The sequence below is a fragment of the Crocuta crocuta genome, unplaced genomic scaffold, assembly GCF_008692635.1.
Source record: "Crocuta crocuta isolate KB4526 unplaced genomic scaffold, BGI_CrCroc_1.0 scaffold243, whole genome shotgun sequence".
Lineage (NCBI taxonomy): Eukaryota > Metazoa > Chordata > Mammalia > Carnivora > Hyaenidae > Crocuta > Crocuta crocuta.
Window position 1 is genome coordinate 1,112,755 of NW_027529596.1, and position 20,776 is coordinate 1,133,530.

At 43.2% G+C, this 20,776-nt stretch overlaps 1 pseudogene; it reads left to right on the forward strand.

Annotated features, from left to right (window-relative positions):
* LOC144229679 (uncharacterized) overlaps positions 1-2,242 on the forward strand; it is a 40,861-nt pseudogene extending 38,619 nt beyond the window's left edge.
* The last annotated feature ends 18,534 nt before the right edge of the window (positions 2,243-20,776 follow it).

The following is a 20,776-nucleotide window of genomic DNA, read 5'->3' on the forward strand; positions in this document are numbered from 1 at the left end:
TCATAATGTTTTAAAATAAATGTATGCTCTTCTTAAATGAGTCTAAAAATAAATGGTTGATTTGACCTATTTAATAAACAAATTTAGTGAGGAAACCTAAAAAGAAGAAGAAGAAGAAGAAGAAGAAGAAGAAGAAGAAGAAGAAGAAGAAGAAGAAGGAGAAGAAGAAGAAGAAGAACAACACTTGAACAAGCAGTGAAGATATCTATGCAGGAATTGCCCCTTCAAAGCCCTTGCATTATTCACATGAGTATTCAAGGAGTCACCACACAAGTACAAAGAAATCACACTCCCCACACGAGCACAGGCTCACTGTTGCACAGGTTCACACTGTTACATATGAACTATAGGGTCATCAGACACCCACATCAGCACAGGGTTGTCACACTCCCAAATGAGCATAGGGTCATCACACTATTACACATGAGCACAGGGTGGTCACACTCCTCACATGAGCACAGGGTGGTCACATTCCCCACGTGAGTAGAATGTAATTGCACTTGTACCCACAGCTCACTGGTTCAAAGGTAGATAACTGGCTCACACCAATGGGTCTATTTTTGTGGATTTCCATGTATACTTGGGACAAAACTAACCCAGTCCTTTGAAGTGATTGACACTGTAATCCATAAAACTAAAAAAACTGTCCACAGCCATATATTCTCATCTGTGGAAAGACTGACCTGTGGTGAAGGGGGGGGGAGGGCAGAAAGCTGCTGTGGAAAAAGCAGAATTGAAAGAAAGAGCCTTGAGCACATTTCAGTCTTCAAATTCACTTGCTTCTAAGGGTCTAACGCCTCCAAGTCCTTTAGCCATTTTTTGCTCCTGTTCAACTTTCCCCTGTGACTTATTAGATAACCCAGCATGTTTGCAATACACTCTCCCTTTAACTTAACACATTCACAAGTTGGTTCTTCTAGCCCCTAATACTGGTTTCAATTTCTGTATCAGTAGGTATAGATTGTGTTGAAGTAACAGGGAAACTTCAAATGGCTTTTGAATACAAAGTTCAAATTTTGTTCTCATCTCTTTACTGTAGAACCCAGGCTGACTAACCACACATCACCTCAAATATTACTGGTCACGGTGGCAAAGGGAAAGAACATTTTTGAAGGTCTCACTTTCTCTACCATTTATGGGTCAGAAATAGCCACAGACCTATCCAACCACCCAGGGGCCTGGAAGTGCAGGGGGTGGACTGGAAATATTTCTAATCAACACCACACCTACGTCTCAGTGTTACCAGAATGGAAACTGATATGATTTCCATCAAATATTCTATATGTTGAAACAAGGAGAAGTCTCTTGTGGTATTCATTTTGTTGTGGGCCACAGACGTTTAACTCCCTAGCCATCAGGTTGGTTTTGCTCAATAACTCTGAACCAGAGTTTGCTAATTTTAAAAAATAAGATGGCTTCAGTTTCTTCTCCAAGAAAATAGCAAATGGCAGATAACGCCAGTGCTACAGGAGCCCCCCGCAGGGGAGTTCCTTGGATTGGAAGGCCACGCAGCTTCCTTGAATGCTTCCCAGAGCACCCAGGCTGGGGGTGGGGTGGGGTCAGGGCAGCCTGGGAAGGGCAGAGGCTGGGAGGAAGACAAGGACAAGGAGCGGATCCCTATCCCCAAGCTGGGCCACCTCATCAAGACATGAAGATCAAGTTCCTGGAGGAGATCTATCTCTTCTCCCTACCCATTAGGGAATCTGAGATCATTGACTTTTTCCTGGGGGCATCCCTCAAGGATGAAGTTTTAAGGATTATTCCTGTACAGAAGCAGGCCCATGTGGGCCAGCAGCCCAGGTTCAAGGCAGTTGTTGCCATCAGAGATTACAATGGACGGGTCAATCTGGGGGTTAAGTGCTCCAAGGAGGTAGACACTGCCATCCATGGGGCCATTATTCTGGCCATGGCCTCCATCATCCCCGTGCTGTGAAGCTACTAGGATCAGTAAGCCCCACCCTGTCCTTCACTAGGTGATCAGCTGCTGTGGCTCTGTACAGGTGTGCCTTATCACCGCCCCCAGCCCAAAAAGCTACTGATGATGGCCAGTATTGATGACTGCTACACCTCAGCCAGGGCTGCGCTGCTATCCTGGAAACTTGGCCACAGCCACTTTTGATGTCATTTCCAAGACCTAAAGCCATCTCACCCATGACCTCTGGAAAGAGACTGTGTTCACCAAGTCTCCCTGTCAGGAATTCACTCACATTTTGTAAAGACCTACACCAGGCTCCAGCTGTAGCCACCACCTAGTGTTATATGAGAAAGATGAAGTGAATCAAAGCCTGTTAAAATAAAATAAATAAAAATCTTAAAAATGTAATAGTTTCAGCTGTGAGTTTTTTATTTATTTGAATGAAACTAGTGATGATGTTAAAAGTGAAAATAAATTTGTTTAATTAATGTTTGTGTTTTGATGTCAAAAGTGCTTAACATGCAGACAACACAATGGATACTAAGATTAAAAATTATATGATACACAGCAACCATTATCTAATACATGAAGATATTTGAGATGGCAGAAGATGAGAAGCAAACCTCCACACACTCAGCCAATCTACATTAGAGGAACAGTGTGAGCAAAAAATAAAACTTTGTATTTAAAACCCATTTGAAGTCTTTTGTTACTTCAACAAAACCTATACTTCCTAGCTGATTTGGAAGTTGAAACTATTATTGGAAGCTGGAAGAATAATATCAGTGACAAAATATTTAATAAAAATGCTGCCAATAATAACTTGGAAGGCAAATGAGGTCCCTAATGAACTTTCACGTATCAGAGAAAATGCTATGAAAATAACGTTAGTGGCGTGTGTTTATTTAGCTGGCTGAATTTGACAAGGCACAAGAAAGAGATAAACCCAGGGGGAAAAAATAGAGAATCTCCAGGAATTTGGCTATGTGTAGGGGTATAAAAGGCAACATTTTATTATGCTAAGCAGTAAGCGATAAAACAACTAAAATTCAGCTTTGAGTACAAAGCTTGGAATCGAGGGCACAACCATAAATAACACCCATTTGTTAAACCTCCGAATGAAATAAGACGTTTCAGAGCAGAGATCCATTTAATTTCATGTTACCCAGTAAATATCTGCAATTGAGCGAAATAGTTGAGAGAGAAGAGATTAGACGTGTGGTTTTCTTACCAAAGCCTGATAGACTGAGAAACTCACAAATAATTTGAAAGAAAGGCACGAGATAAAGAAAGCATAAAAGTAAGAAATGCCTGGAGAAAGAACTGTAGCTGTGGCTCTTGGCAGATAGAACTGAGTAGGAGAGCACATTGATAAGGATCTCAGTGACTTCTTAAAGAGTTATATTGCCAAAGAAACTTTGAGCCTCGACCAAAAACGTCTATGGCTATTCAAAATTCAAAATGACACTTGGATCCCGCCAGTCTAGAGCTGAGAAAGCTGTTCCTATCTCAAGAAGGGCATGTTCTAAAATACCATTTTAGGATTATGGGGAAAAGAAGAATCTCCCCAGAAGGTAGACTTGGGGAAGAGCCATGGAGAACATCAGGCTGGGGAACTATTCCAAGGGTATGGATTACTCAAGAAGCATTTCCTGCATCCAAAGTAGAGGCCATCACATCTGCCGGGTAAGAGGTCAGAGGTGCAACAGACCAGCGACTGGAGATTCTCACATTCTTCTCACTTAGGAATTGAAGTGCTTATTTCAGGTATCCTGTCCTATTCCACTACAGGATATTGGGCATGAGGATTGGAGCATACAGTGAGTTGAATGGTAGACCCCCCAAAAATCTGTCCCCATTCTAATCAGCAGAACCTGGAAACATGACCTTATCTGGGGAAAAGGGGGGTCTTTGCAGTTATAATTAAGATTTGCTGCCAGTTTGTACTGAAAGAGACAGAGACAGGAAGTCTCTGTGGGATTTCCACAATTCCACAGTCAGGAAATCAGTTCACAGAGCTGCTGAGCTGCAGACATGTGCTACCCACAAACAGGAAAGGTGGCTGCAAGGGCACAAAGGGCAAAGCCATAACAGGTGTCACAGAAACCAGTTGTGCCATTAGGGGCCCAGGGGTGGGATCTTGCCACAAAGGATTACTCTCGGGCTTGGAGCCTAACAGAATTTTCCCTGCTAGACTTAAAATTTGCTTGGGACCAGAGACCTCTTAATTTTCTACAGTTTTTCCCTTTTAGGATGAGAATTTCAACCCTATGCCTGTCACACCATTGTTTGGGGGAGCAGACAACTTGTCTTCTGGTTTCATGAGTCCTTAAATGGAGAGGAATTTCCCCCAGGATCAAGTATATTCAGAGCCTCATCCATACCAGATTTAAATGGTTCAGGTGATGACAGTGAGGATTTTTTGAACTGATGATATTTGGAGAAGATTTGGACTTAGAGCTGCCATTGTTATGGGCTAAAAATTTGGAGAGTAATGGGATGAGTGAATATATTTACTTTGTTTGTGTATGAATGTGAATTGGGGCCAGAGGAAATACTATAGTGAGTTGCAATGATACGTCCTTAAAAGATATGTCCTAATCCCTCAACCCATGCATGTGACCTTATTCCAGAAAGAATCTCTGCAGATGTAATTAAATTAAGGCTCTTGAAATAAGATCAACCTGGATTACCTGAGTGGGCCCTAAATCCAATGACACACGGTGTCACACATAGAAAGATGCACACATAGACAGCAGGGGAGAAGCCGTGTGAAGATGGACGCAGAGATTCAAGTGTTGCAGCCACAAGCCACGGGACAGTGTAGCTACTAGAAACTGGAAGGGGGAAGAAAGGAGTCTCTCCCTGAGCCTTTGGAGAGAACACCACCCTCCTGACACCTCGATTTCAAATCTCTGCTCTCCAGAATTGTGAGAGAATAAATATCTATTGTTTTAAGCCACCAATTATTGGTAATTTGTTATGGCAGCCATAATACAGGACATGAACTTGTCTTTTAATTGAGTTCATAGAGCTGCACATCAAGATGTGTCACATCCAGATCTGATGTGGACACCCCTAAGCACTACCTTCCAACACAGGGACTGCCTTGCATCATCCACAGCCCCTAGACTTTCAGCTGGTGACTAAGTACATGTCTACATGGAGATTTTTGGCTTGCCCCCTGGTTGGGGGGGGGCAATTACCTGTGGGAGGGAAGATGTACCAAATGTGTGTTCACCAGAAGAGTGCACTACGGTGGTCATTAGTGCTGATTCACAGATTCCCAAATATTTCCTATGCTTTGATTTCCAGGAACATGGTAGGATTTCATGTGTCAGCCCTGTTAGAGGTGGATTAGGCCATATAAACGGTCCTGGACACATGAGCTGGGAGCAAAAATGACATCTGTCATTTCAAATGTAAGACCCTCCTTCCCTTAATAATCATGGTGTCTGCTTCCTGGGCCAGGATCCCAGATAAGGAGATGAGGAAGCGAGCTCCCAGCTCTGTCCCTGTGACGGAATGTAAGTCTCACAGTGGGGTTTGTTTTGTTATTGCTGCTACTGCAACATAACCATCCTTCCTGAGTGTCTTAAAGATCGAAAAATTCAAAGGAGTGCCTTCTATATGCTGACAGGGGGATGCATATAAAGACAAACCAAAAAGAGTTTAATCTTTTCAAGGAATTTACAATCTGGTAAAAACTGAGGGCCATGTAGAGTAATGGCCCCCATATTCAGCCTGAGAACTACCCATGGAGCTTGTGCACTCCACCTCGCACACCTACTGAATATAATCTTTGGGCAAAAGTGGAATGGGCTCCAGCTGGGCATTGGCGCAGTTGAATGGGAGCCACAGATGCTGTCGCAACAGGTCGGGTCAAGACACACTGATCAAGACCAATTATCATCAAATGCTTTTGGTCACAGAACTCCTTCAGATGGCACCCTACCAGAAGCTCAGGATCCAAACAGTAAAAGCAGACCTGCCCTGGTCGAGTGGAGGGGGAGCTCAGAGCCCCAGCCTTATGCTTCTCTCCCTGCTAGCGTAAGCCCTAAGACAAGGAACCCCACACACCGTAGAGTTTTGCTTTAAAATGGGACTAACAGAATATGATCAACACAGTTAGGGTAAAATGCAGTGTCTGGGGAAGTTAGAAGAAAGTTTAAGCATGTAGGGCTAGATCAAGGAAGGCTTTATGGAGGAAGAGACATTTAAGACAAACTTTAAAGACTGGAAGGGAGTCAGCAGGTAACAATAGTAGGGTGGTGAGTAGGTGACAGGTAGAAAGACGTTTCCTCCTCATGACCCTTCATTTAAGGAATCCCATAACTATTCACACGCCACTAGACTCAAGCGCCACAAAAGGAAAGACTTAATCCGTTTTGTTCACTATTGTATTCCCAGCACCTGTCAGAGCAAAAGGGGTGTTCAGTAAATATTAAATAAAATAAAATGTCAGAAGCTGGAAGCGGCTAGGAAGGATACCCCTTAGAGACCCTTAAGGAAGCATGGCCCTGCCAGAATCTTTACTTTGGCATAGCAATGCTTAGTCAGACTTCAGGTTGGCCTCAAGAACCATGACAATAAATTTCCATGTATGTTTCAAGCCACTAGGTATGCAGTCATTTGTTACAGCAGCACCAGGAAACTAATACAAAGCCCAAGGAGGTTAATTGACTTGGCTCGGAACTAATACCTACACAGGTGAATAGACAGAGATCAAGTGCGTGTATCTTTGTAGTGCTCTTTCCACTACAACATTTAGACTGGGGGGATTTTATTAGAAATTCAAGGGCTAGAGATGGACGTTGGGGTGAGAGGAAATAGAGATGCACACATTAGAAATGATTTTCCAGCACTTCTCAGCTCTCTGGCATAAACATTTGGTGGCTGTTAGGACCCCAGTTTCACAATAGAAGAGCAGGCTTCTAGGGCACTGAACTGGCATCCACTTCTCCAGCCAAGAACATGAGTCAGCCCATGATGGTGAGCATCGCTGGCCAAGACTTGATGAGCCAGCTGTTCATCTTTCCTTTTTTCTCTGCTTCAAGTTTGCAAGTGGATCAGCATATTTTTCAACAAAAGAGATTCTGGAGTTTGGCATGCAAAATCTATAGAGATTAATGGCCCTTTTAGGCTGGGATCTAATTAATTGACTAAAATGATGAATGTGGCAGAGAGCTGTGGTTTGCTGTTGCAGGGTTTGCTGGGCACCCCACATCAAGATAATCTTTGTCAACTCATTGACTCCCCAGCCAGTGGAAAGCATGTTGCCCTTGCTCTTTCCAATTTACAAGGACAGTAGGACACATTCCGTTAAGAAGCTCAGAGTCTACGAGCCTCTGATTAGAATTCCGAGCTTCTTATCCCCAGAGGAGTCTGAGGAAATGGGAAATCACCAGCCTGGCTCAGGAGTAACATGATGCATACCAATGAAGGAAAAACTAGAATCTCTGAGCTCCCAGACGGCCATGTGTCCCTACACACAGGGCTCGATTACCTCAAGTGACTCTTTGAGGGTGAAAGAATACTGTGTTAAGGGTCAGGGGAATTGGGGTCAGTCCCAACTCTCCCAGAATTGGCTTGGTGATCCACTTGACACATTTCAACCTCAACTTTTTTTGCCTATAAATTGGTAAAATTAGAGTCTTTAAAGTTCTTCCCAGGGAAGCCTCGTGCACTGTTGGGAATGTAAATTGGCCCAGACTCTGTGCAAAACAGCATGGAGGTTCCTCAAAAACTTAAAAATAGAAATGCCACGTGATCCAGCAACCCCACTTGGTATATACCCAAAGGAAATGAAAGCAGGATATTGAAAAGATTTCTGCACTCCCATGTTTAATGCAGCATTATTCACAATAGCCAAGATATGGAAACAACCTAAGTGCCCGTCAATGAAAAAATGCATAAAGATGTGGTACACACACACACACACACACACACACACACACACACAAGAATAGTATTCAACCATGAGGAAGAAGGAAATCCTGCCATTTGGATCGATATGCATGGACCTTAAGGGCATTATGCTAAATGAAATAAGTAAGACACAGAAAGACAAACACTGAAGAGTATCAGTTACATGTGGAATCTAAAAAATAAAAAGCCAAACTCATAGAAACAGAGTAGAAAAGTGGTTGCCAGGAGCCAGAGTTAGGGGAAATAAGAGATGGTACAAACTTTCAGTTATAAGACGAATAAGGTCTGTATACCTGAAACTAATATAACATTGTATGTCAACCATACTTCAACGATAAATCTTTTAAAGATGAATAAGGACCGAGGATCTCAGGTAAAACATAGAACTATAGTTGATAATGCTGATAGTTGAAATCTATTGAGGAAATAGAATTTAAATGTTCTCACCAAAAGAGAAATACATATGTGAGATGGTAGATGCATTAATTAACTACATGGAGGGAACCCCTTCACAGTGTATACATATGTCAGGTTACCACAATGTACAGTTTAAATATCCTGCCATTTCATTTGTCAATTATACCTCAATAAAGCTGAATTTTAAAAGGAAGGAAAGAAGGAAGGAAGGAAGGAAGGAAGGAAGGAAGGAAGGAAGGAAGGAAGGAAGGGAGGAAGGAAGGAAGGAAGGGAGAGAGATAGAACTAGAAAACAAAAGTTCTTCCTGGCTCTAACAACTGGGGTTCTACATCCAGGTAACTGACATAACCCTGACCAAGACATCTGAACAGATCACACAACCATGACTACATCCTTCAGGCCCAATGGGCATGAAGGAGACAGGATGTGGGGAGTCTCCTGTGTGTGACTGGAGTGTATTGACACAGTGCTCTCTGCTTTGCAGATATTTCTGAATCTCATGAGTGGAGTGCACATTTATTGTTACTTCCCAGCAGAGCTTGGCTGTGGGGTTCATCACCAGTTCATTGATTTTAGAAGTATCCGTCTGCCCTGCTGGAAGACAAGAGCAACACCAGTATTAAGTGAAAGCCTGAGGGTCTACACAGATATAAAGAATCACCATCAAGAGGGCCTTGTCTTCTTAAAGTGATAAAAATTTCCCTCCCTAGATAGTGTAAGGAAATTCTCAACAAAATCCAGTTTGGTATAGGAAAAAAATATAGAAGAAAATATACAATCCTGTGTGATTGATAGGCAAAGGAAAACTTGTATTCAAATTCCAAATGTTCATTTTACTAAATCAACAAATGAACCTTAGTTTGCAAGGGAAGCTGGGGCAGTGGAGGACATTCTTGATTTGAACCCCAGCTCTTCTGTGTACTAAGAGTGACAGTGGGCAAATTAATTTTCTCAGACTCAGGGTCTTTATAAGATGAGGATAATAATGATTCCCTCATAGTGTTGTCGGGATTCACAGGAGATAACGTAATGGGCTTTTTGTAGTGCCAGGAATATCTAAGTTCTCAGTCATCAGTAGCTGATTTGGCAAAGACTAGGGAGAGCATGGGTAATGAATATAGAAAGAAAGCATATATCAAGTTGTTTGGCTAAAAAGGAAAGAGGAAAGGAGAAGAGATGTGGGGGTAAAGGGATGTGTGGAGGTAGATGGTGTGGCTGATGCTTTCCTGTAGTTGTTTCTTTCTTTGTTTGGCAGTTATTGTGTTTTTGTTCTGCTTCAGGAACGGGGTTTTGCTGAGTGATTGGAGTGAAATAACAACAATACTATAGATCAATCATATTATCATGTGTGTCCTCTTTGCCAGAGAGCACAGTGTGGACAGAGTCCAGAACACGCAAGTTGAGGCATCCATAAAATGGGAATAAGAGTGTCCCAATAACAGGATAGTTTTTGTGCATCATTATTACTGTCCTAATATAATAAAGTGATTAAAACCTTGAAAATTGGGTTTGGTTAGCTGTCCACACATGTTTAAAATGTGTCTTAAATTTCCCTACCTCAAAACCACTCATCCCTCGGTCTTGCCCATCTCTGTGAATGGTGTCACCGGCTCCCTCTCTGGCACTCTGCCCTCTTACCCTCACCGTCCTGTTACCCCCACATCTGAAATAGCTTCTGAATGTACCACTTACTGGCGATCTCCTAGCCCAGGGCTTGGCAGACTCTTTCCACAAGGGCCAGACTCGGTCCCCAGACCACAGTCTGCCTTGCCCAGTCCTGCCCCTCAGCATATCTCACCTTCGTCACGCGTACGCCCTCTATCGTCATCTCCCCAATTTGAATTTTGCTCCCTTGCAGCCCATTCTGACAGTTGGAAGAGTGACTTTTGAAAGAAAAATCAGATTATCTTGCTTAAGATCCTGCAATGGCTTCCTGTCATATATAACTAGAAGGAAGCAGACTCCTGGCCTCAGAAGCACACCATGCCCGGAGTGCCTCCCACCCCCACCTCCTTTCCCACCACCACCACCACCCCTTCCACTTGCCCTGTCCATCTGTCTACCCTTTGAACTCCTCCAGCCTCTTCTGGACTCAAGCCTCAGCCCATGCAGTTCCCCCTAGAACTGGGCTTCTCTGGGCTAGTTCTTCTTTCTCATTTATACCAGTGTTACCTCCTCAGGAAAGTCTTTTCTGGTCCATCCAGAACAATATTCCTGTGCACACTCACCCATCCCAGCCGTCTGTGGCCCCTTAGCCTGCTTAGTTTCTTCCAACCCAACAATCTGAGCTCATTCCATTCCTCTACTTATTTACATACTAATGTCTCTTCCATGCCCACAAAGCCCACAAAAGACAGCATTTTGTCACATTTGTTGGTGTGGCTGTAATCCCTTAGTGGTCCTGGCAGAGAGCAGGCACTCAAAAAATATTTGTTGAGTGAAGGGAAGATCCAACAAACGCATGAATGACTAAAGTTCGATGGTTTGAGGATGACATTCAAAGGCAACCACCTCTCTCTGGCCTCTCGTTGCTCTTCCACACTCTCACTGCCAACTAGCACTTGAATGCCTTTTAAAGGTTTGTGAAGCCACACTGTGAAGTCTTAATCAGGAAGAAGATTCCATCTAGTGAATATCTCCCTTCCCAGCACCGTCATTGTCTTATCTTAATTCAGTCAAGGAGTGAACGTAACTTGGACAAGGTCAAACACAGGGACAAACGTAACTAGAGTTTTCTTTTCTTTTCTTTTCTTTTCTTTTTTTTTTCTTTTCTTTTCTTTTTGTTTCTTTTCTTGTCTTTTCTTTTCCTTTGTTTTCTTTTCTTTTTGGTCCTATTAGGGTCCTTGAGGATTGTTCAAAATCAACAGAGACTATTGGTGCTAGGACAGTCAGGAGACTCAGCCAAGCCCCTGGCCTGCCATTTACTGGATGTGGGACTACAGAGAAAGTACTGAACCTCTCTCACACTCCCTTTCCTCATTAATGAACTGAGCAAAGGGTAAAATGACATCACAGATGCACTGTAAGGGGTAATCCAATGCTCTGTTAAATACAAAACTGCTGTCAAGCCTCAGTTGTTTTTTTTTTCTTAAGTTTATTTATTCTGAGAGAGAGAGAGAGAGAGAGAGAGAGAGAGACAGCATGTGTGACCAAGCAAGGGAGAGACAGAGGGAGGGAAAGAGAATCCCAAGCAGTCTCTGCACTGACATGGGGCTCAAACTCATGAACCATGTCATGAACCATGAGATTATGACCTGAGCCGAAATCAAGAGTCAATGCTTAACCAACTGAACCACCCAGATGCCCCAAACCTCAGTTGTTTTGAAAAGTATGCTGCTTTTGCCTATCTTAGCCATGAGGACCCTATATGAGGCTTATTTTGTCTTTCGAACACAATAAGATATTCATGGATTTTTAATGTGTTACTGATCTAGGACACATTTGCCTTTTAACTGGAACCTTCAACTAACTGGGCTAAAGAAAAAATAAAGTACATGCTGGGAATTTTAGGGGCCACCAAAAGAGGGCAGGGGACAAGATTTTATAAAAAGCATGAGTTCTGAAGTCAGACCTGACTCTAAATCCTGCCTCCACCATTTATTAGTTGAATGACCTTGGAGAAATTACTTAACTCTGAGTTTTGGGTAACTAACCTGTATGGGGTTAGTTAGATAATGATTCTCCCTTCAGGGATTTGTTAAAATGTTGAAATGAAAAAATATGTGTAAAACACCTTGCCCCACGCCCAGCGCATAGGAGGAACAGTGAAATTTCGTTGTCTTTGCCATAATTTACAGCAACTGCCTCTTCTATTCTGGAGGAAAAAGAGCCCAAAAGAGACTGTCCTTCAAGGACCTTTGAGTTCAAGTGGGATGAAGGAGGACTTGAGCCCTGGACGGATGCCCAGGGTGAGGACATGCAGCTCAGTCAGGGGCAGTCCCCAAGGAGAACATGAAGTCTGAGGAACAGAGAGGAAACACCCCTGGTTTCTCTGATCTCTGCACATTTGTGGTTTCACAAGTGACGTTTCTACCTTTGCCAGAACAAGGTGGGAGAGCTCCTGCCCCACCTCCAAACCCAACATCTACTGACTTACACCTCTTTCTGGAGCCAGAGATGTTTTCAAACTCCAGGCACACATGCTGCATGTGAGTTACAAGTCCTACCAGACCACTGTTCCAAATTTGCTCACAGCATTTCAGTTCTGCTGAGGCTGGCGATGAGCAATAGAATTCATTTCTGGTTGAGAGAACTTTCTCTTTGTTTCTCTGTGCTCTCTCTTTCAAAAGGAGTCTAATCATTCCTTCCAATTAATTTCTAACTATATATACTTAGTAGAATCAAAAGCAGGCAGGTGTGCCAAAAAACGAGACATCCAATGAACTACATCCTAAAATAGCATTCTTTTTCTCAAAGAAAGAGTATGGCTGTGTAAGAGACTTTGTCTGAGCCCATAACAGGGCAAAGAAAGTAACAAAATCTTGACTGACCTCAAAGGTCCATAAAGTGTTTTCATTGCTGGCCACGGGTCCGCAGAGCCCTCACCACGCCGAGAGTGGCATACTTGCTCAATCTTACTCACCAGGGAACCTGGAACACAGCCAAGCAACAGCTTCTCATTAAGAACCAAGGACGAAGAACCACTGGTCATGGGTTGGAGAGGAGGAACATCTGATCTGAGCCAAGTGAGCACCACTTTCAGAGACCTCTCTTTGAGTTTTCCGTTTCAGAGACATGTTACAGGTTATTTCAAGCCATCAGCAAAATTGCTTCTTGAAGGACATTGGGGATTTAGGGTCAGCAACCTCAAGTGAGGTTCTTTAATAGGTTATCTCCCCAAAATACCTCCACCAGGTTAGTTCCCCTCATGATGTCTGCATAGAGCCAAGAAAACAAACTTATTGAGTGAATCATCCCAGTTGGCCATTTGGGAAGAGGGAGCTGAGTAATGGTTTCCAAAATGTCTGCTTTTAACTGCCTCGATGAGGAAATGAGAAAAGAATTACCTAGGAGAAATTGTCTTTCCTTCATGGTATATAATCCCTGTTTTCATGCTAAAGGAATACTCTAAAATTGGGGGGTACAAACCTGCTTGTTAGGGGTGTCTATGAAACAGATCAAACTGGTAGTCTACCAAGACCTTTGGGCTCCAGCCAGGCAGCCTCAAGGCTATGACCTTGTCCTCTCCTCTGCTAAGATCAGAGTTGGCTGAGGCATTCTACTTTTATCTGAAAAGCATTATCTTAGCCATTCACAGGCATCTACATCTTATTTTCTCTTAAATCTTTAAACCACTGTTTCTGATATTCTTCAAATGTGGAAGTACATAGGCAAGAAAGAACAAATTTGTTTATTCTATTCATGTGCTTCGATCAGGTAATGATTCATACCCATGATGATGAAATTCAAACAATAAGTCTTCATACCCCAGTTTCCCAGCTGTCCATATTTTTCCTCTGAGAAATCCAATATTACCAGTTTCTTCTTTTTGTGTATCCCTCAAGAGAGAGCTTATATGTACAAAAGCATGCTTTAGAAATGAAAATGGTAGTTTAGTATATACACTCTTCTGCAGTTTGCTTTTTTTTTCCATTTACTAATCTTTCTTGGAGATAATTTTATGTCAATAGCAGGTTGACTTTATTCTTTTTAATGAATGGGTTGTTACATTAGGTGTACCTGTTATATATATATAGGGATGTACCATAATTTAACAGTCCAATATTAATGAACATTTAAGTTATTTCTAGTATGTTGCTATTATAAACAGTGCTGTCTCCTGTATGTGGGAACAGGTCTAATTTTGAGCGAAGATGAATTCAGTAAGATTCTCAGCCCTCAAATCTTTGATCAGTTGCCTGTCTCCACGGTGTGTGCCAGAAAGGGCATCAGAAGAAACACAAAAAAGGGGCGCCTGGGTGGCTCACTCAGTTAAGTGTCCGACTTCGGCTCAGGTCATGATCTCGCAGTTCGTGGGTTCGAGTCCCGCAGCGGGCTCTGTGCTGACAGCTCAGAGCCTGGAGCCTGTTTCATATTCTGTATCTCCCTCTTTTCTGACCCTTCCCTGCTCATGCTGTCTCTCTCTCTCTCTCAGAAATAAATAAAACATTTAAAAAAAGAAGAAACACAAAAGATTAAACTGTTCTTACCCAGTCCCTACACACACACACAAATAATAATAATAATAATAAAGTGAGTGAGAAGAAACTTTGGGATGAGACGGGTATGTCGTGGCTTTGATGGTGCTGTTGGTTTCATGGGTATATACTTATTTCCAAATTCATCTTTCAACATGTGAAGCTTTTTACATGTCAATCACATCCAAAAAAGTGGTTAAAAAAGGAAGTGCTAAGGATAATCTGACCAAATGTATGTGCTCCGTCACCAGGGTAATAAAGTGCTTACAAAAATGGCTGCAATAATTCCGCACATCCCTGTATGCACGCTTCTTCAGAATGGCCTTTGCCGTTCCTCACCTCCTGAGAGACGGTCCATTTCTCTGTGTCTTCTACCTGACCTCACCTTGGGATTGTTTCTACAATAGAACGTAGCAAACCNGAGACGGGTATGTTGTGGCTTTGATGGTGCTGTTGGTTTCATGGGTATATACTTATTTCCAAATTCATCTTTCAACATGTGAAGCTTTTTACATGTCAATCACATCCAAAAAAGTGGTTAAAAAAGGAAGTGCTAAGGATAATCTGACCAAATGTATGTGCTCCGTCACCGGGGTAATAAAGTGCTTACAAAAATGGCTGCAATAATCCCGCACATCCCTGTATGCACGCTTCTTCAGAATGGCCTTTGCCGTTCTTCACCTCCTGAGAGACGGTCCATTTCTCCGTGTCTTCTACCTGACCTCACCTTGGGATTGTTTCTACAATAGAACGTAGCAAACCTGACATTGTGAAAGCTGCGGCTCCCAGCCTATTGCCAGTACTGTTCTGGGCTAGGAATACCCGAGGCCTTCACCGGGGCCATACTGACTCCTCAGGAGCCACACACACATTACCCCAACCACCCCCGGGGCTGATCTTGTGGCTGGACCAGCCCTTGTAATTCCTGTTATCATTGCAGTGTGTACCTCAGCAAAGCCATCTGGGGCCTGTGAAGAACAAGATTTGTGCCCATACATCCTGGAAGACACACAGCACGATAGCATGCCCGAGGGCCACACAGCAAGGTCTCAGGGAGAAAGGGAGGGAGGGAGGGAGAGCCTGGGGCTCTGCCTGCATTAGGGCCTGAGGGTGGGGTAGAGTTTCAGGGGCTCACTCTTCTTGGTGAACTGAAAACGGAGAAGCAGGAAGTGGGGCAAGGGACAGATAAGCTGGGTCACTGCTGAGATAGCTAGGTTACCCAGGGCTTCCTAAAAGGGGACCTTGTGGGAGGTGGGGGAGGGGTTTGCTAGCAGCTGTGTCCCACAGCTGGCAACGTTCTGGAGATGGATATCTTGGAAATGGATGCCCCTGCAATCAAGAGCTTAAAGTCCAGCAATAACATTACAGTGAAAACTCTCACTAGCAGGCTCTTACACCGCAACCCTTTGCAGCTCCTCAAGCCTCTCCAGCTCCCTGAAAAGTCTGCCCACCACCGCCGTGGAGAGACCGGTGAGGCCTGCTGGGGGCGGGGGGCCCCGCGAGGGGCAGCCGGCAGCTGCTCTCCAACTCCCACACGTGAAAGTGGCCGCTAGTTGAGCCACCAAGTTTAGGGTTATTTGTCAAGTAGCAATAGACCCCTGATACAGGCGGATGAGATCTGGCCCCACCTCTATCTCAGGGATTTTCCTAGTGTGGGCTCTGGACCCCTTGTGAGGAGTCTGGACTGCTTTCTAAAACTGCAGATTCCTGGCCCTGAATTAAAATTCTCAGGATGGGCAGCTTCCCCCAGATGGCTCCTTTTTCGTGTAATATTGGATGTGTAACTTACATGCTACCTTTACATATTATATAAGGCTGTGAAGCAGAATAAGAAACCGCAATAAACCTACTACCATCTTAAGGACTAGAAATTACCAACACCTTGGTATCTACCTACACTCGCCTTCCCTGTCCCCTTCCACAGCCTTTCCAACTGAAATGGCAACTACATTCTGAATTGGGAGTTCATTATTCCCTGTGTGCGAGATATATATACACATATATGTATATGTATGTATGTATATAATGTATGCATGCATGCATATATGTATATAATGTATATATAATATTATATATAATATTCACATGTACTATATATAGTGAGGAGAGGATGTATGTATACACNTCTGTGTGTGAGATATATATACACATATATGTATATGTATGTATATAATGCATGCATGCATATATGTATATAATGTATATATAATATTATATATAATATTCACATGTACTATATATAGTGAGGAGAGGATGTATGTATACACACTATATATATATATACAATATTTAGTTTTGCTTATTTTTAAGCTTCACTTAAAAACTGTACGATACTACTTGGCAAAGCAGAAGATTAGAGTGATAAGTATACGATCTAGGGTATGATCTCTGGTGTTAAGCTGCCCATGTCCAAATGCTAGCTCTGTCATTCAGTGTCTGTGTGACCTTACGCAATTTATTTAACGTGCAAAATTTGGTTTGCACTTCTATAAAATAAGAGTGATAATAATATCTATCTTTTAGGGTCTTGGTAGAAGTATGAGCTGACATATGTAAAGTAATTTAAACAGTGCCCTACATGGAGCAAGTGTCCTGTATTACTCTTTTTATTTTGAAATGTGCTTATTTCACCCAGCATCCTGTGTGTAGGGTTCATACATGCTATGTGTACCATTCATGTGTCATTGCTTTACATTTTTTAAATGTTTATTTGTTTTTGAGACAGAGCGAAAGCAGGGAAGGCGCAGAGAGAGAGGGAGACACAGAATCTGAGCTGTCAGCACAGAGCCCAACACGGGGCTTGAACTCAAAAGCCACAGATCATGACCTGGGCCGAAGTCGGATGCTTAACCGACTGAGCCACCCAGGGGCCCCATGTATCATTGCTTTAAGTATCACTTTGGTCAGTAACTAGGCCCCAACTGATTTGCCCTTTCTCTAATTAATGGATGCTGTCATTGTCCCTATTGCTTTACTTTTACAACAAGGCCATTATGAACACCCGTTTACACGTCCCCTGGGAGGTGTGTGGGATTTCCTCTGAGCTGTAGATCTCGGAGCACACTCGGGGGTCATGGAGGATTAGGGTGTTCCGCTCCACAGGGTGTGGCCGAGCACTTTCCACAGGGGCGCTACCAGAGACCAGCCCTATACTCCTGTCGTTCCACACCTGCACTGCGATTTGATGTTATCAGACTTCATACTTTGAATGCATTTATTTTTGAGGCTTAGAGAAAAACTCAGGCTCAAGATTTTGATGAAAGTAAGGCACACCTTTTGGGGGAAAAAAGTTTAATAAACTGACTTCATTGACTTCACACCTGAGAAAACCTAAAGGCCTTCCCTCAATCCTCACACTCTCCCCTCATCACCCCTTCCTACTGTTGATCTCCTCTGTGCGCCCCCCAAGGCTGTATCATGTGCCCCCTCCACCTCCCTGACCACTCTCTCCCTTCACCTCCCTCTCTGCTGACCTCACTTACCCTCCGCCGCCCCTCAGGGCTGCCTGGGTTTGAATCCTGACACTTCTACTCCCAGGTAAATTCTTTAATCTTGCTGTGCCTCAATTTCCTCAGCCCTGAAATGGGTATAATAACAGTATCCACCTCACCTGGTAGAGTGAACATTCAACATAAAGCACCCGGAACAGGATCTGGCCTGTATTAAGTGCTCACTAAATGTTAGCCACCACTATTCCCGTCATCTGAAGGCTGCTGGGCAGCAGACTCCGAGTCTGCAGCACAGGTCTGCTAGAGCACCGTCTGCATCAGCACCCTGGAGAGGTTGTCGGAAGCAGAGAGAGACAGAGAACCAGGACGCAGTGCTAACAAAGGTCTCAGCCAATCCTACGGGAGCTCTGGAGCTGCAGGGCCTTTCAGAGCTGCTCCGAGTCAGGGCCAACTTTCATCCTCCACAACCACCGGTCAGTGGGTGCCGGCCCGACCCGGGAAAAGGACAGGCGAGATGGCCGTCTTCAACTTTTCAGAAGACAAATCCCAGAGAGAGCTCCAGCTGAGGGTGGTTGGCTGAGAACCCTCTCGGAGGCTGAGAGACAAGGGCTTCAGTCCTCAACCGGGAAGTGTGCAATTCAGGTATACACTGGATTATTCATGTATTTCCTCTGTCTTCTCTCCCGTGGAGACCACTCAGGTTATTTCTTGCTTTTAAATCATATCAACTTTTTTCTCCTTTGTCACAGATTGTCACACTGTATCAAAACACCTGGTTTTAGGAGTCATTTTGAGGGCAAAAAGAGCATAATTTACTTGGCATTCTAGGAACCTAAATCAGTTGCAGGCTGACTTCTACTCTCTGTCAGTCACGGTGGTGTTAGGTGGAATTACCTGAAGTCACCCTATACTGTGCATCTATGCTGTATTCCTTAACAACACACAGTGCAAAAATACAAAGCCTTCAGCAAAGTTGCCATTTGTTGATGCTGAGCTACACCAATCTGTTGTGTATCTTCCCTCTCAAAATCCAGAGGGTCCGTCGCAAAGAAAAGTTAATACCATTGAGAGCCCGTGTTCTCCATCTATAAAAATAGTTAAATTTACCTATCTTAAAGGACTCTGTGGGAAAATATGTACAAAAAGAAGGTCCATTAAAGAAATGACCACTGTGGAAGGTGCTACATCATCAAAGCATGTGATATCAGCACCTTAGGTGCATAGGTATAAAAAAGAACTGAAAACTCGTAGTAACTTAAAACTTAAAACCATGTGACCACAGCATAGATGGTGACCGCCAAGGCCTCAGTGTTGAAAACTTTCAACAGACTCATTTACTCACCCTCATTCATAAAGGGAAAATTTACATGAATACTTCTTTTTTAAAAAAAGAACTGTGCAGGAGCGCCTGGGTGGCTCAGTTGGGTAAGCATCTAACTTCAGCTCAGGTCATGTTCTTCTCATGGTTCATGAGTTCGAGTCCCCCCATCAAGCTCTGTGCTGACAGTGCAGAGTCTGCTTGGGATTCTCTCTCTCCCTCTCTCTCTCTACTCATCTTCTCTTTCTCTCTCTCTCTCTCTCAATAAGTAAACTTTTAAAAACTGTTTTAAAAAATGGTTCAAATAAATATCAGGTGGCTAGTAATAATCAAAAGCTGATTAAATATTGCCTGTCTATAAACCAAGTTAGAGTGCTTGCTCACATTGTGTGTTTTATAAAAGGTGAGCAATAAAAACAGACTTGGGGTTTTTGTGTGTGGTGACAGGTGACATCAGAACATACTCTGATCACAGATATGCCAGGCACANCTGTTTTAAAAAATGGTTCAGATAAATATCAGGTGGCTAGTAATAATCAAAAGCTGATTAAATATTGCCTGTCTATAAACCAAGTTAGAGTGCTTGCTCACATTGTGTGTTTTATAAAAGGTGAGCAATAAAAACAGACTTGGGGTTTTTGTGTGTGGTGACAGGTGACATCAGAACATACTCTGATCACAGATATGCCAGGCACAGCCTGGCTTTCACTGATGCACATTGTACCAAATGCCTAGCCTAAAAATAGCAGTAGGCAAAAATTAAGGCCTCCTTACCAAAGAAAAGAGAAAGAACATTTTAGAAGCATCTATACTTAAGGGAGAGGAAGGTCATAAGTAAGACGAAGCTATTTGGTCTTTGGAAGCCTTCCTTTCTGCAAACCCACTTATAAAGGATGACAAACAACCATGAGATATTTTTTCTTCCTTCGTCCACCATTTTCCCATTATTAACATGGTTTCTGTACATAATTTTCTCCTGTATTTTTTCTCTTTTCCCCATTTTATTTTACTTAGAGAACAAAAATGAATTCCTGTTTCAACAAAACACAACACAAGGGATTAACTGAGACGAGTTCTCTACCCAAGAGCTTGGGAGCCCCCTTTACTACCTGAGGAGATTATACTTGGCTCTTGGATCTGCCACCACCTCCTTGCTTGTCATCAGAGTCGTAGCATTTGATTCTCCCATTTCCTGTTGCTCTTTTTCTTTGCAGATTGAGCCAGGTAGGCATTTCTTTGCTAAATCACTAAAGGATACAACCAAAGAAAGTGCAATCGATACAGCCAAGTTTCAGAAACACAGACTCCTTTAATAAGTAGGGAAGTAGTTGCTGACTTGCCATATTCCAGGAATACAACAGCTGCAACTCCATTTCAAGAACTCCGCTGAATTATTTCCTATCCCCTGCATGCTACCCTTGTGACCACTGGAATCCATTCATTTCCCTTCAAACAGGGCAGTAATCTACCCGGACAACTTCTATTTTACGAGGGCCACTCGGACTACCTTAAGTGAAACCTGCCATAGTTGCAAACATCAGTTGCCTGCTCAGACTCTCCCAGCTTCTGTCTCTGCTCCAAGAAACACACCTATTGAACAACTGACAGTGAA